The sequence below is a fragment of the Oryza sativa genome, chromosome 12, assembly GCF_034140825.1.
Source record: "Oryza sativa Japonica Group chromosome 12, ASM3414082v1".
In the NCBI taxonomy this organism is placed as follows: domain Eukaryota; kingdom Viridiplantae; phylum Streptophyta; class Magnoliopsida; order Poales; family Poaceae; genus Oryza; species Oryza sativa.
In genome coordinates this window covers 11,150,690-11,164,998 of record NC_089046.1, presented here as the reverse complement: position 1 = coordinate 11,164,998, position 14,309 = coordinate 11,150,690, and the positions used below count along the sequence as shown (strand labels likewise).

General features: G+C 42.1%; 1 long non-coding RNA gene across 2 annotated transcripts; it reads left to right on the top strand.

Moving 5' to 3' along the window:
- The first annotated feature begins 1,113 nt into the window (after positions 1-1,113).
- LOC136354631 (uncharacterized) lies at positions 1,114-5,359 on the top strand. Of its 2 annotated transcripts, XR_010738188.1 has the most exons (5): positions 1,114-1,706; positions 2,024-2,104; positions 3,233-3,348; positions 4,641-4,787; positions 4,903-5,359. It is a non-coding gene; the product is annotated as an uncharacterized lncRNA (long non-coding RNA). The 2 variants fall into 2 exon arrangements; XR_010738187.1 differs by lacking the exons at positions 4,641-4,787; positions 4,903-5,359 and having other exon boundaries at positions 3,233-4,628.
- The last annotated feature ends 8,950 nt before the right edge of the window (positions 5,360-14,309 follow it).

Here is a 14,309-nt window from a genome sequence, read left to right as displayed (position 1 = left end):
AATACCCCTTTCATATGCATTGTTGCTGTGGTGACTTGCTGAGTACGGTTGGTACTCATCCTTGCAAATATAAAATTAATCAGAAGCGGGAGATGAAGCTTTGGAGGATCCCTATGCCTACTATCAGGAGGGAGATGAAGACGATGACGCTCAGTAGGTCTTAGTTACGGTCGTTGCCTGTGGCAATGGCGTGCCGCTGCCTTAACTCCGCTGCCTTACCTACTTCTGTTTTTGGAATGTATTCCGGACCGCTCGGTCCGATGATTTAAGACTGTGCCTGCGGGCTTATGATGTAATAATTCGTACTAGACTCTCGTGTATGTACACTTGATATTTTAGCTATGAGTTCGTGTGTACCAGACTACTTGATCCAGGGAAATGGTACTATTTACACGATTGATTCCTGTGATAAAAACGGGGGTCCACATCCGGCCTTGGTAGGCTTGCGGGGAGCCATTGGGCTCGTAGCACAGGAAAGAGAGGTAAAAAGCCGAAAGGCTAGGAGCACGACGATGGCGAAAAAGCTAAAAAACAAGAGAGCGAAGAGAGCACGTGTCACATCCTGATTTTTGTTTCAGGATTTATAAATTATTTAATAAATTATTATTAGAATTTATATTAAATGTTCATTAATTTACAAGTGAAGTTAAATGTGGGAAATAAAATTTCCTAAATATAAAGCATGGATGGATTTAATTTTTATTAAATTCTCCATGATTAATTACACTCTCTGAAATTTTCTCAGACTTTTCGGAGCTCAATTCTTAATTTTTAATCATACAAAGAGCATTTCAGTAATTACCTACATACTAAATTAATCATTAAATGGTCTGGTTTTAATATTGTTAAATACTTTGGGTGTCCAAGTATGTTCAAGATTTTTCTTGGAATTATTTGAGCATAGGAAGTATTTTTAACAATTCAAAGATCATTTCATTGATTAATTTAATTGGAAAAGTAATAATAATCCTCTTCCTTGTCTTGGGCCCTTTCCAGCCCATCTCCCTCTTTTGTGTGCACGGCCGTGCAGCCCAAGTCGGCCCAGCCGAGCTTCCCCCTTCTCTTTCTTTCTTTGCTTTGTTTTCAGCCAGCCCAAGACGAAAAGTCTAATTTGCGTCCCTCGACACTGTTTATCTTCTACCTCTAGCAGCCGAACTGAGACCGATTTGGTTCGGTTTTTCTCCTCCAAATCTGACCTTTCCCCTTGTGTTTTTCTAAAATTAGTTGAGGGGAAATATTCCTCTTATCCTCCTCTATCTCTACCCCCAAAAATCGGAGCTAATCGTTGAGTATCTTATCCGAATCGAACTCGTTTTCGAGTTTATCTCCAAAACCGAGTTTTTGATTTCCCGGATCGATTTCTTGCGGGAGGAGTCCGATCTCTTCAATCCAAGGCTATAAATAGGACCCCCTAGTCCTCCTCTTTCGTTTGCCCCCTCTCCCGTGATCTCCCGTGCCTCGTAGCGCCGCCGCCACGTGCTCCACCCCGCCGTCGTCGCCGGCCGAGCTCCATCCGCGTCGCGCCGCCGCCTCCGTCGTCGCCGCCGGTCTCCGTCACCACCGTTAGGTGCGCGGGAGGGTGGAGAAGCCCGGCCGCTATCTCCCCGAAGCCGCCGACCACCGCAGCCCCGTCGCCGCCGTCGACCGAAGCCGCGCCGCCGCTAGACCTCGTCGCCGGCCGTCGTCGTTCGTCGTTTGGTTCGAGGGTGAGTACCGTTGGGTTCGTCTCGTCGTCCTCTACGTGTACATGTCCTCCAAAGTCGCAGCCGACCATCCAATCTCCGGCGAGGTCGCCATCTTGGTCCGGCCATTGATGAGGTCATCATGACGTCATCATCGTTTTTCTTTTTCCTGTTTTTCTAATAGATTAAATCTTCGGAAATTCATAACTAAATCATCGTAACTCGGTTTTGAGTGGTTCAAGTTGCTAAATTCATCTAAAATCATGATCTACATGTTTGTTTACTTTATATGTACTGTTTATTTGGTTTTTATTAGTCTTTTTCTTCGTTTTGCGTGTTAGCTTGTCGTTTCCGTCGTTGCGAAGGTTCGTGAGTGCGCCGGAAGTATTCAAGAAGATTAATTGAAGACCGATTATTGCAAGGCAAGTCACACAGATCCTAAACACAATCCTTTGAGCATGTTGATCATATATTTAAATTCTCTATTTATTTCAACTGTGCATTTATTTTCGAATGTCACCGGGTGGTGTGAACCTATTCCTTTGTTATGGCCAATTTGCACTGAATGCCCTATTCCTTGATACCTTGGCTAATAAATTGATTAGCTTGAACCTTATGTATTGGTTTGGTTCAGCTAAATGTTAGATATAATTGCTTAGCCATGCTTAGAAACATTAGCTCACTAATAGGATGAATCATATATACTACATTATTATTTATGGTTATATTTAATGGTAGCTCACGATGGTTAATCGTGTTATGATAATTAATTAAAATATGATTAATGGTGGGTTGTGAGCACATGGTTTTGAAGGTCGTGCTCATGGCAATTAAGGACCGGTTCGCGAGCTACTATTGTGAAACATTAACCGTGCCAACCATAAGCCAGCGTGGGCAACGGCTTTACCTTTTGTATAACATGATTCATTGCGGAGCACCAAACTGAGAAGTGGCAGAGATAAGCCCACGGGGGTCGCTGGGGAGTCCATGCCTCTGGTTTTTGAGGGGGTGATTATGATCCAGGAATGGTGCACTGTGGTGAGTTGTATTGTGCAAAGGGTATTGTCACAGCCTCTATTCGGGTACTTTCCAGTATCGCGACGTATGGTAGACATGATGATGAGGCTGTGTCTTGTGGGTACAGTGGTACACCTCTGGCCAGAGTAAAACTATTCGAATAGCCGTGCCCGCGGTTATGGGCGGGTTGAGCAATGTTTTTCGTGATTAGTCTCACACCTCTCACAATAATTATGGATGTTATATCTGGTAATAATTTGCTTAGCTCCTGGTTTGGAGTTAGATCTGTACAGCCGGGTATGGTTGTTCAGGATGGTTGGGCCTGTGCAGCATGGGTGTGCTGTTCAGTGTTGATTAAAATTTCTGATTAATTACTCCACTGTTTTACTTCTCTTAAATGTTTTGCTAAATGCTGCTTTTGCAAATGAGCCTATATTATGCCATCCTTTGGTATCCTTGTGCACTTGCATATTTGCTGTGTGGCTTGTTGAGTATGTCATATGCTCATTCTTGCAATAATCAATCAACCTCAGTTGAAGAAAAAGGATCCAGAAGGAGAAGACGTTTGGCTTATACCCCAGTTGAGCTGCCTGTGGGAGTGGAGCCGGAGCTTCGCTAGATTTTATTTTCCGCTGCAGTTTTCTTCTTGGTGAGGACTAAGTGCCTCTTAAGTAAGTATTTATCGTTTTAGTTAATTTGATGAATCTGTATATTAAATTGTCAGTTTGTGTACCTCGGCTGATTCCTGGACGAGGATTTTATGCACAAATAAGTTCGGAAATTACTAGTGAATTTCCGGGCGTGACAGCACGGAACGTGTCAAGCGGTAAAAAGGGGAGAGCACGGGGAGAGTGAAAAATAGCAGGCCGTTTTGGGGGTATATATAACCCCGTAGCGAGACCATTCGCCTGCCAACCAATCGAGCTCTGACACGTGTCAAAGGGCAGACGAAACGGTAAATTCCCATCGGGACGGTGCCGAACAGTAAAAAGCCTGATTACGGAGAAGGAAAAGCCCACAGGGCCCATTACTATTCATAGTAATAAAAGAGACTAAATAACCCCCCTTCGACGCTTTGCAACGAATGCGAAGAGGAGATTTTTCTCAAAGAAATTTTTTCTAAGCGTAGAAACAAACAAACTTTACTTGCAGGAACGATATAGGTTTCGGCAGGAGCATCGGTCGAAAGGGGGTGCCATATACCATACCACATGGTTTGTACGGTCTCGGCCGAAGCTCCTATCTCACGGTACTTAAAATTGCTGATAATGTGGTTTCTTACACGTCTTGCTTTATAGGAGTATATAGGAAGATATGATATGATAGGGGTTGGTTGGGTCGGATGGGTGGATTGAGGAGAAACAATTGGATCTGGTTAAGCATACACGAAGAAAAGTACAACCTCCTGCTCACAGGGTGAGAGCAAAGAAAGGAGGATTGTGCCTTTAAAATGGTAGGGATAATTTATTTAAGTTGATTTTTACTCTATGTTCTAAAAACAAAATACTCCATCTGTACCAAAAGGACTCGATTTCTGACAACTAATTTTATTTAAGAAAACCGATTTTGACAGCATGTAAATTGACAGGTTTTATCCTTTAATAACGCTTACTCTACCTACTACACCTAACAAAGCTACAACTTTGTAGTGGTCTTTTCCATCTAGTCTTTTGGAATTGAGGGATTAGTAACTATTATCACCGTCCTAAGATAAGTTATGTTTCACCCATCCTACACACTAAAAACAAAAGTATACTTTGATTTTGTCAAATATCAATGCAATTGTTTTTCGTCAATTTATCTATTTTCAATGTATTTATCCTCTACTTTTACAATATCCAATATAACGATTGATAAAAATGTTTTAGGACAAAAGTTAGGAGGCAAAAATAATCTTTTTTGGGACGGTATGAAATGTACTTCTTCCTCCTGACCGTGCAGGCTCCAGCTCGTACTGATTGGCTTTGGTGCCTCCTCTTGTCTCCTTGTCGCTTGTCCTCCTTGATCCCCGATCTCTGCTTTTGCTGTAGTGCTTACAAAACAAATGCTAATGGCTGTTCTCTCAACGTCTTAATCGTCGTGGTCGAGGTTAGTTATTAATTAGCGTAGAGTGTGCTTGCATTAATGGATTGTGGATGGATCTGCTTTGCTTTATTTGATATTTATCTGTTCTGTGATCTGATCCTTGATCTGGATTACGCAGGGCCTCTTGGGTTGCGTTCAGCTAGGCTAGATCGCATGAGTCATCCTAGCTGTGGTTTGGTCTTGGCTAGGAAGATGCAAAGTAGTTGTGTTTGTTTCATTGAATGGAAAGCACGATAAGATTGTTGCACAATCAATTCTGGGCGATGGCACTAGTACCAAATTGGTTTTTCATAGCGACACCATTTTTTTTCGCTGGTAGCCTTGTGTGCACTCCGCCAGCGAAATTGTAACGAGGGGTGAGGAGCTAATAATCGCAAGCGAAAACAACTCTTTTCTAGCGGTTGGATTACGTAGACCGCCAGCGAAGATGTAACTATTTTTACTATTGGCCCGCTTAAACAACCGCCAACGAAAATCAATTTTCGTTAGCTAAAGTGCACTGCTTGCATAGTTATTAGGAAAAATTTGCAATAGGACAACATGACTTCACGGTTTAGCTATAGGATACCGCACGAAGTGACTTTAGGGGGAAAACACTCTATAAACGTGGTAATTAGCCAGCGGACACTACACTAATTAAAATAATAATTTTCGGTTGAAGGGGGAGAAAAATCGTGTGAAATATCAGAAATACCCCTGGACCCACATGTCAGCCCTCACATCTCTCTTCTCTCTCTATCCCTGAAAGTGCATCTAGGCCCCTAATGATTTTGGTGATTAATTACAATGCGATTAGAGAGGACTAACATTTTTATTTAAGCAAATGTGAAGGTTGTTATGTCCTCAATGAGTTAGTGTAATGCATATCCCGCCAAATTCATTGACGTGATGTGATGCGGCAAATGAGCCAATGGTATATTGTACCTTTTTCTTTTCCTTGGAGTCAATAGGAAAGCCGCACTATTAAGAGGGATGATGCATTGACATATGAGGAGTGATCAAAGTGCTCAAAATCAATTTTTAAAAGTGTTTCTCCTCAGATTTTAGTGTTCTGGAGTTTTTCGGAGTTTTCCGAAAGTCATTTTCGGACTTTCCGAAAATGCACAGAACAAGTTTTCGCTTCTGAAAATTTTCGGATATGTCCAAAAGTGATTTTCGGACTTTCCGAAAATGACTGCGAGGGCAAAAGTGGTTCTGTATATTTTCGGACTTGTCCGAAATTGATTTTCGGTTTTTCCGAAAATCCTCAGTAGAGTCAAAATCACTTCTGTGTTTTTTCGGACTTCCCAGAAACGTACAGAAGGTTGTTTTCGGACTTGTCTGAGAAGTTTTCAGAATGTCCGAAAAATCTTTAGTTGACTTTGCTGTTGATGCTGAGCTGGAATTTTTTGACATATCCAAAAATCTTTCAGAATATCCGAAAATCACAATTATTGTGCATAACGGGTAAATTTTGGGCTGTGGCTATAAATAGCTCCCTCCCCTCACTTGTGAGGGTTGCTGGTCACATTGGATATTCTTATGCTCTTGGCTTGCTCTTGTTGAGATTCACTTTTGAGACTTGCTTTCTTGTTTCCCCTCTCACCTGTGTTCAATTCGGATTTGGTGTGTGTGAGAGAGTTGTGGATTCGAGTTTGTGTGAGTGCTTGTTGTTGACTTCGTGAAGATTTGTGAGAACTTGCATCATCTCAGGGAGTTCATTGCATCATTTGTTACTCTTAGAGGTTGAGGACTCCTAGGCGGCTAGGTGTCGCTCCCGAGCCACCGATCTACTTGTGATTGGTCGGGAGAAGTTTGTGAAGGTCGGATCTCACCTCCGAAAGGGAAGAGATACCCTTAGTGGAAGGAGGAGTGCTTAGTGCAACCTCTTGAGAAAAGGGTTAGCTAAGCCTCGGCTCTTAGTGAGCTCCTTAACGGAGAGTAGAATCCCCTCATGGATTCGAACTTCGGGAACAACTTCGTGAGCTTCATCCTTGGTGACTTTACTTCTTCCCTCTCCACTAGCTTTGCTTGTTTGAGCCGCTATAGGTCTAGTTGCTGTTTGTGCTAGCATATTCTTGTTATAGGCAACTAGATCTAGGATTTACTTTGTGTTTGTGCTGACTCCGAAAATTTTCGGATATATCCGAAAATTTTGGAAATATCCGAAAATTATTGCTTCCGCTTTTAATTGAATTTTTGAATTAGCCTATTCAGCCCCCCCCCCCCTCTAGGCCTACTTGACACTTTCAATCCCTTCTATTAGTGTCGTGGCCACCCTCGCCCCCATGGCAGTCTCCACGCTGGCACTAGTGACTTGCACGCCCTCAGCCTTGGCGAAGAATGGATGGATGGTGATGAGCTCTCTAGTGAAGGCAACGCTCCACCGCTCGTGGGCGCGCTCCGGCACTACGGCATTCGGCGGAGATGGCGCTCGGTGGCGCATGGAGGCAGACTCGTGGCACCACACTGAGCTCTGAAACAGTGAGAAGGCGGCGCTCGATGATGGGTGACATCGGCCGGAGTTGAGGAAGAGAGAGAGGGAAGCGACAGCGCGAAAAGAGAAGGCTTCGGCCTCGGAGCTCACCGGCAGCGGCAGCAACGACATGAAGTAGCGGCGCGTGGCTTGGGCCAGCTTGGGTCAGGTTGGGTCGGCGAGGTGTGGGCCTGGGGGCGACAGTGCGTACTCAGGCATGGCCTCCTCAACCTACAGCTTGAGGGAGAGAGGAGCTTTAGCTCCCTGTCCCAAGGTGGAAGAAGATGGAGCCGGTGCCACGTTGGGGAGGGTAGGGGAGGGGAGAGGAAGAAAGAGAGAAGAGAGATGGGGGACTAGCATGTGGGTCCAGGGGTATTTCTGACATTTCACGTGATTTTCTTCTCCCCTTCTACCGAAAATTATTAAAATAATAGGTGCAGTGTACGCTGGTAAATTACCGCGTTCATAGAGTGTTCTCCCCAAAAGTCATTTTGTGCATTGTCCTATAGATAAAACCGTGAAATCACGATGTCCTGTACAAAATTGGCCTTAGTTATTATCCTAAATAAATAGAAGACAATGGCCCACCAGGCCACCACCCACCCACCCACCTTGGTCCCTCCACCTCTGTTGACTACTGTTAAGTACCAAATTTACACCGTCAATACTTACATAAAACATCTAAATAGTGGTAGGGTATATTTCTAACAATTTCCATGAGTGTTGGTGTATATTTGGATGCATGTGACAAACTACCAAAGTTGAGAGGAAATATACATCAAGAAGGAGGAGAATAAAACTCATATCCAAACTTATAGAGTTTTGGACTAAAAACCCAATTAAACACCTCCAAATGGGCCTGTTGACGGTCGTTATCAATCAGTTTCGACCGTCAATATTACCAAAATAGAGGAGAACTAGTGATGCTTGCAATGCATATATCTGTTAGAATAATAAACTTCCACTAGTATTAGGTATACTAACCTTTTGCAGAGAATGAAGTGGAGGAGAATCGACATCAACTCAGACAATAAATCAATCGGACGATGTCGAGAACCAGACTTGTGTATGAAAAGGGCCAAGAACTCAGAATTGACACGATGAATTGGGCCAAAATTCACAAGTCTGCAGAGAAGAGAAGTCTAGGAGGCCACCAGCCAAATTGTGGGCTGGTTGGGTCGGCCCCAGGTTGGTTCGGCCGAACCCATTTCTCCACCGTTGGATGTGGGGTTTGGCAGGGACGCTCCAGATATTCTCCTGATGGCGGTTGCGGGATACTTCGGACAATTCCCCTTCCACAACCGTCATAACTACCTCTATATAAGGAGCTCACTCTCTTCACTTCAACACACACCTCAAGCAATAGCTCTCTCATTTCTCTCAAGTTTAGTTTAGTAGTATCTAGGTGGTGGAATAGGAATAGAGTAGAAATCAGGAGTCCGGAAACCTTCGAAAGAGTTCGGGTATGGCTCTATCAGCTTTCCTTTCCTCTTTTATAAGCTTTGTACTTTTATTAGAATACTCTTTTAAATACATTTATGGTATTGAAATACTTTCCGAGTATATGAGTACCTACTTTACATTATGTTCATGTTATATTGAATATACGGCTAGCTTATCTGGGAGATGCTTTGGTGCGGGTATAATGTTTGCATATGCAATTACTCTATGTCATGACGATGATATTAGAGTAGTATCTGGTAGTTTAGACGTGGTGTCTAGATTACGGGATATCATTATTTGGGGTTATATATTGCGGATGAGAGGTGGGCCGCTGATGGTGACAGCTCAATACGGGTATTCCTCTGCGCGGTATATAATCCTAAGTTAATTTCTTAGGGAGGATATTCCTCCGTATTTAGCCCCGGTTGTATGGTCATGACGGGCTATCGTAAGGAACTCAGCAGTCAAAGGTGGCTTCTCGAAGTACCAGGACGGCATCGGATAGAGGGTATTAGCTATTATATCAGTTAACTAGAATGTATGTATACTATGTATATTAGAAGTATAGGAATAGATTTTCTTTCTCTTTTCTTTCCACTTAGCTTAGATGATTTATTATGAGAATGAGTAGTTAATGCTTGTGTGTCACTCTACCCTTGGATTATCTTAACCCCTGTTTAGAATATGATTATCACAAGTAATATATAAATTATTAGTTGAGTTCTCTCTACATGATCTTCCCACGGGATAAAATAAATACGATACCCTTGGAATACTCTCGGGTGAAATGCTACAATGGTATATCCGTGCACTTGCGGATAAAATCTGTAACCATAATATACCAGGAGTATTTCTGCGTCATTGCTGGGAATTATATTTCTAGTAATGTCGTTAAGAAATACCAACAGGGCCCAACTGCCATGGCAATGGATTGAGGGCTCCAAAATGAGTGTCCAGGCCGAAAACCGAGGCCAACGAAGCCGGCCAGGGTTCGGCCGAACTGTGACAGAGGCCGCTAACCCAGGCCCAGATTGCGTTCGGTAGATAACGACCTCCCAATGACGGTTGTGACTATTTTCGGTGCTCTAACCGTCATCAGAAGAGACACTTGGCACTAGGAGGATGAAGATGCTCATTGGATGCTTGGAAGAAACTCTATCCTCCCAAGGCATTTCCACCTATAAATACCCTTCCTCATCCTTCATTCTAAACACACAAAAAACATGAGCTAAATTGCAAGAGGCTCTATTGTACTTTATTGTATACTAGAATTAGGGAGAGAGTAGAGTAGAAGAAGTCGGAGGAATTCCGGAGTTGTCAGTAATCCTCTCTCATTTCTTATACTTTGTTAATTACTCTGCTTTAATAGAATTATCATTATGAGTAATTAAGATTTTATCGGTGAGAATTAATTCTTGGTTAGTTCTTAATTAGCGTGCGGGGTCATTAATCACTATAGTCTAGTAAAATATAGTGATTTCTTTAGTGTTTGGCCGGCACTAGAGTAGTTATTAATTGCGTAGACGCGCTGTCTGGTTAATTAATTTCTGGTGTTTGCTCCGTATCTCACAGTAGGTTTGAGGTGGGTGTAGAGGTGGTGATAGCCCTCAAGTACACTAAAGTCCTCCCTGTCCGGGTACGCAGTAGAGCGACATCTGCGAGCAGCGGGCTGGCCAGTGCCTGAAGTATCGCGTTAGCATTAAATTGAGATTTTCGTACACTGTTTCTCACTAATAAATCATCTCTATCATTTGCCTACCTTTGCTTTGTGTCCTTGGATGAACCTGATGAGGAGCTGAGCACACACGTTCCCTGTGGAAAATCGATACCTTAGAATACTCTAGGGTGAAGTTCTACATCGGTAACTTCTGTGCGTTTGCAGATTTTATATGTAACGTTAAGAAATACCAACAGCCTCCCTCCTCTCTCCCACCCTCCTCCCTTCTCTCTCCACCGCCGCCAGCTAGGGTTGAAACTGGTTCGGATAGTTTCCGTCCGTCCGGACCATTTCTCGGATTCGGATAGTTTCGGTCAGAACTATCCGGAAATTCTCGGATTCGGAAACGAATTCGGTTTTTTTCTCGGAAACAAAAACGAATACAATAAGGGTACTATCCGTCAGAATCGGAAAACAGTTAGAAACTATCTGGAATTTTTTTCGGATATCCGCAGACATTGAGCAAATTTTAGAAAAAAAACACGTATATATACATAACATTTTCATATGGAACAGATGAAGAAAAACTTTATATCAACATTGTAGAGCTTGATGAGATCTACAACTTTCTTATTGACTATTTTATTATTTGAGGTTATTTAAGGGTCTAAATATTCATTATAATATACCATATTAATTTTTACAAAATCTCAGATCTACAATTCAAACCATATCAAAGTTTTAGAGCTCAACGGGATTTACCACTTCGTAGTTTATAACATTTGTATTTGAAAGTATTTAAAGTATAAGACAAACATTACAAGTTTCGAAGATGTGAAGTTAAATAAATAACATCTCCAATTGATATAATGGCATGTAAGTTATACATCTAGTAAAAGGTATTGAGAATAGAAAATGATAATCATATTTGCATATGGATCTCTTAGAGGAACAGCTATGAAAATCGATCTTCACATACGGTTGTGAGACCGTCTACAAAATTGACGATATAAATGTTGGAGATGTTGAACTAAAATAATGATCAAGAAACTCAGTTTGATGTGTTTTTTATATACCAGTAAATATTCGCTACCGTATTCATTGCATCTCGTATTTGCTCCATATATGTATTTGATAATATTCGATTTCATTTCCGTATCCGAGTTTTCGATTCCGATTCCGATTCCGAAAAAAATATGAAAACAAATATGATAAAGCTAGTTTCCGTCCGTTTTCATCCCTACTGCCAGCCACCCTTCACTCTCCACCGTCGCCGGCCATAGTTGCCTCCACCACCGCCGGCCGCCGCCGGTTCCATCACCGCCGCATCGGCCAACGGGGAGGCTGTGGCCTCCAGGTCTGGTGACCCAGCCTCCCTGTTGGTGGATCCGGCTGGCCGGAGTGGGCCGAGTCGGGTGATGATGACGAGGATGGAGGGGGCGGCGGTGCAGGGAAGGAGGATCCAGCAGCTGCACGGGAGAGGGGCAACAGCAACGGCTTGGAGCGGATCCGGCGTCGACGAGCCTTGGGAGGGCGGATCCACCGTTGCCGGACCTCGGGAGCGGCACAGGGATGGGGCGGCGGCAGCTCTCAACGTCAGCTATACGGGGAGGGGCGATGGCGGTTCTCAGCGTCAGCGACGTGAGGAGGGGTGGCGGGAAGCGGATCCCGCACCAGTGAGCCTCGGGAGAGTGGATCTGTCGCCGGTCCTCGGGAGCGGCACGGGGGAGTGAGCGGTGGCGGCGCTCGGCGGCAGAGGCACGTGGGAGGGGCGGTGGGGAGCAGATCCGGCGCCGGAGAGTCCCGAGAGAGCGGATCCGCCGCTCGCCATCCACGGGTGAACGAATCCATCCCCACCTCGTTCTCTGTGATGTGATGTGAAATTTTTGTGCTCGATCTGTGACGTGGAATTTGGAGAATTTGTGTTTTGTAACGTGAATGTGGAATTTTTGTGCTCTGTGATCATGTTCAAACCATTTTTGTGGAATTTGTGCTCGTCGTTATGGATTTGGGATTTGGGGATGGACAGCAACACGTGGGTATATTCATTTTTACTTTTCAAGTTTCATCTTTGCTGGCGGCTAGAGGGTAGCTACATGGGTTTTTTTTTCCCAAAATCGATTATCACTGACAGGCGGCCGGTTTAACGCAATTGCCAACGAAAACGATTGTCGCTAGCGGTTGAAGTCCCGCTTGTGAAGATCTTAGATTTTCACTGGCATTTAGACGCACGCGATTAGCCTAGCCATCAGGCTATCAGGAAAGATCTTTTTTTAAGTAGTGTGAGGATTATTGAAAAATAAATGCATTTTTTAGCCTTTTTCTTTTGCACGTTTAGCCTAGATGTTTCTTGCGGTTTTTTTTAATGGGCTCGACCTGCTCGTAATTTTCGCACAGGTCAGCTCATTTTTGCACCATATAATTTTCTTATTAAAGTTTGTGGAAAAATATATACACTAAAACTTTATATGCCTATAAGAATATTGCTATATTAAAAGTTTCTACGCGTATAGTTTAATTGTATAAAGTTTCAATATAAGTATTTATATGTATAAAGTTTATACGCACAAATATTTCTATGAAAAATATTCTCATTGGTTGGTATTTCACTTTCTCTTAATCTTTCTTTTTCCTCTGGAAAACCATCTACATATACTATGGGAACGATTGGGAGGAGGGGCGGGGAAGTGTGGTTGCAACGTTTTAGACGCGGGGTATTTAATTATTTGCCACTTTTAGTTTTATCGTTTAACTATTTACTATCTATATATATCAATGAGATGTGAGTTCTCAACAAATACTAGTTAATTGCCACGTCTAAAAATGGCAAATAGTTAAATACTACATCCGTCCCCGTACCAATAAAAAGCAAAAAGACTAGAATACCCCTACTTTATTAAATCTCAATGTCACTATTCATCACTTTATCTATTTACAATATAGTTATTTTATACTTTCATAAACTCTGATATAATGATTACTCTAAAAATAAATTTATTTTGGAACAAATGAAAAGAGCTAAAAATGAATTTGTTTCTCAATGTTTCTCTTGATGTTAAGAGAAACATCATTAACTAACTCCTTATCAATCTCGATTCATTTCAATATGGGGACAAGAATTGAACCGATTGAATTAATTAGAATAGAACAATTACACAACAAAAGAGAAAAGAAGGTATTTGTTGGCAGTAGATGGGTTTTACTAAATCAAAATTGTGGTTCTTTAGTGATTTATTTTAGATTTGAAATTCTTATAATTTTGACTCATTCTAAGTATTTCTTATTGCCGAGCCATAGTAATTGCACCTATTAAAGAAACTAGAAGAATTATGGAAATGAGTTCAAATGGAAGATAAAAATCGGTTGCTAAATGAATCCCAATTTGTTGAACGTTATTTATGAGACCCTGTTCTACTATTTGGTTTGATCTTGTAGTCCAAAGAATTCCATACCATGACGTATCTGGGATAGTAGTCATTAGTGAAAAAGGAATAGTTATACAAACGAGTGAAGTGAACCCATCTCCAATAGTCCAAAAATTCTTATCTTTAGACCATTCTGAGCCATTTACGAACATTACGGCAAATATGATCAAGACATTTATAGCTCCCACATAAATAAGAAGTTGTGCCACAGCTACAAAGTAGGAATTCAATAAAATATAGAATAAGGATATACAAACAAGAACTAATCCTAGCGAAAAAGCAGAAAAAGTTGGGTTGGTAAGTAATACCACCCCTAGACCCCCTAGTAGAAGAACAAATCCCCCAAATAGCACAAGAATTTCATGTATTGGCCCAGGTAAATCCATTATGGATAAGAAGAAATTAATAGTATAAATTTTTTCATGAACTGACTAAAACTAAAAGATTCAAGGAAGAAAAAAGGGATTAGGAAATTTTTTTGTATATTGTATATAAGTTCTTTCTATAGTTAGAAATCACATCACGAAAATCTACTCTGGTTTAAA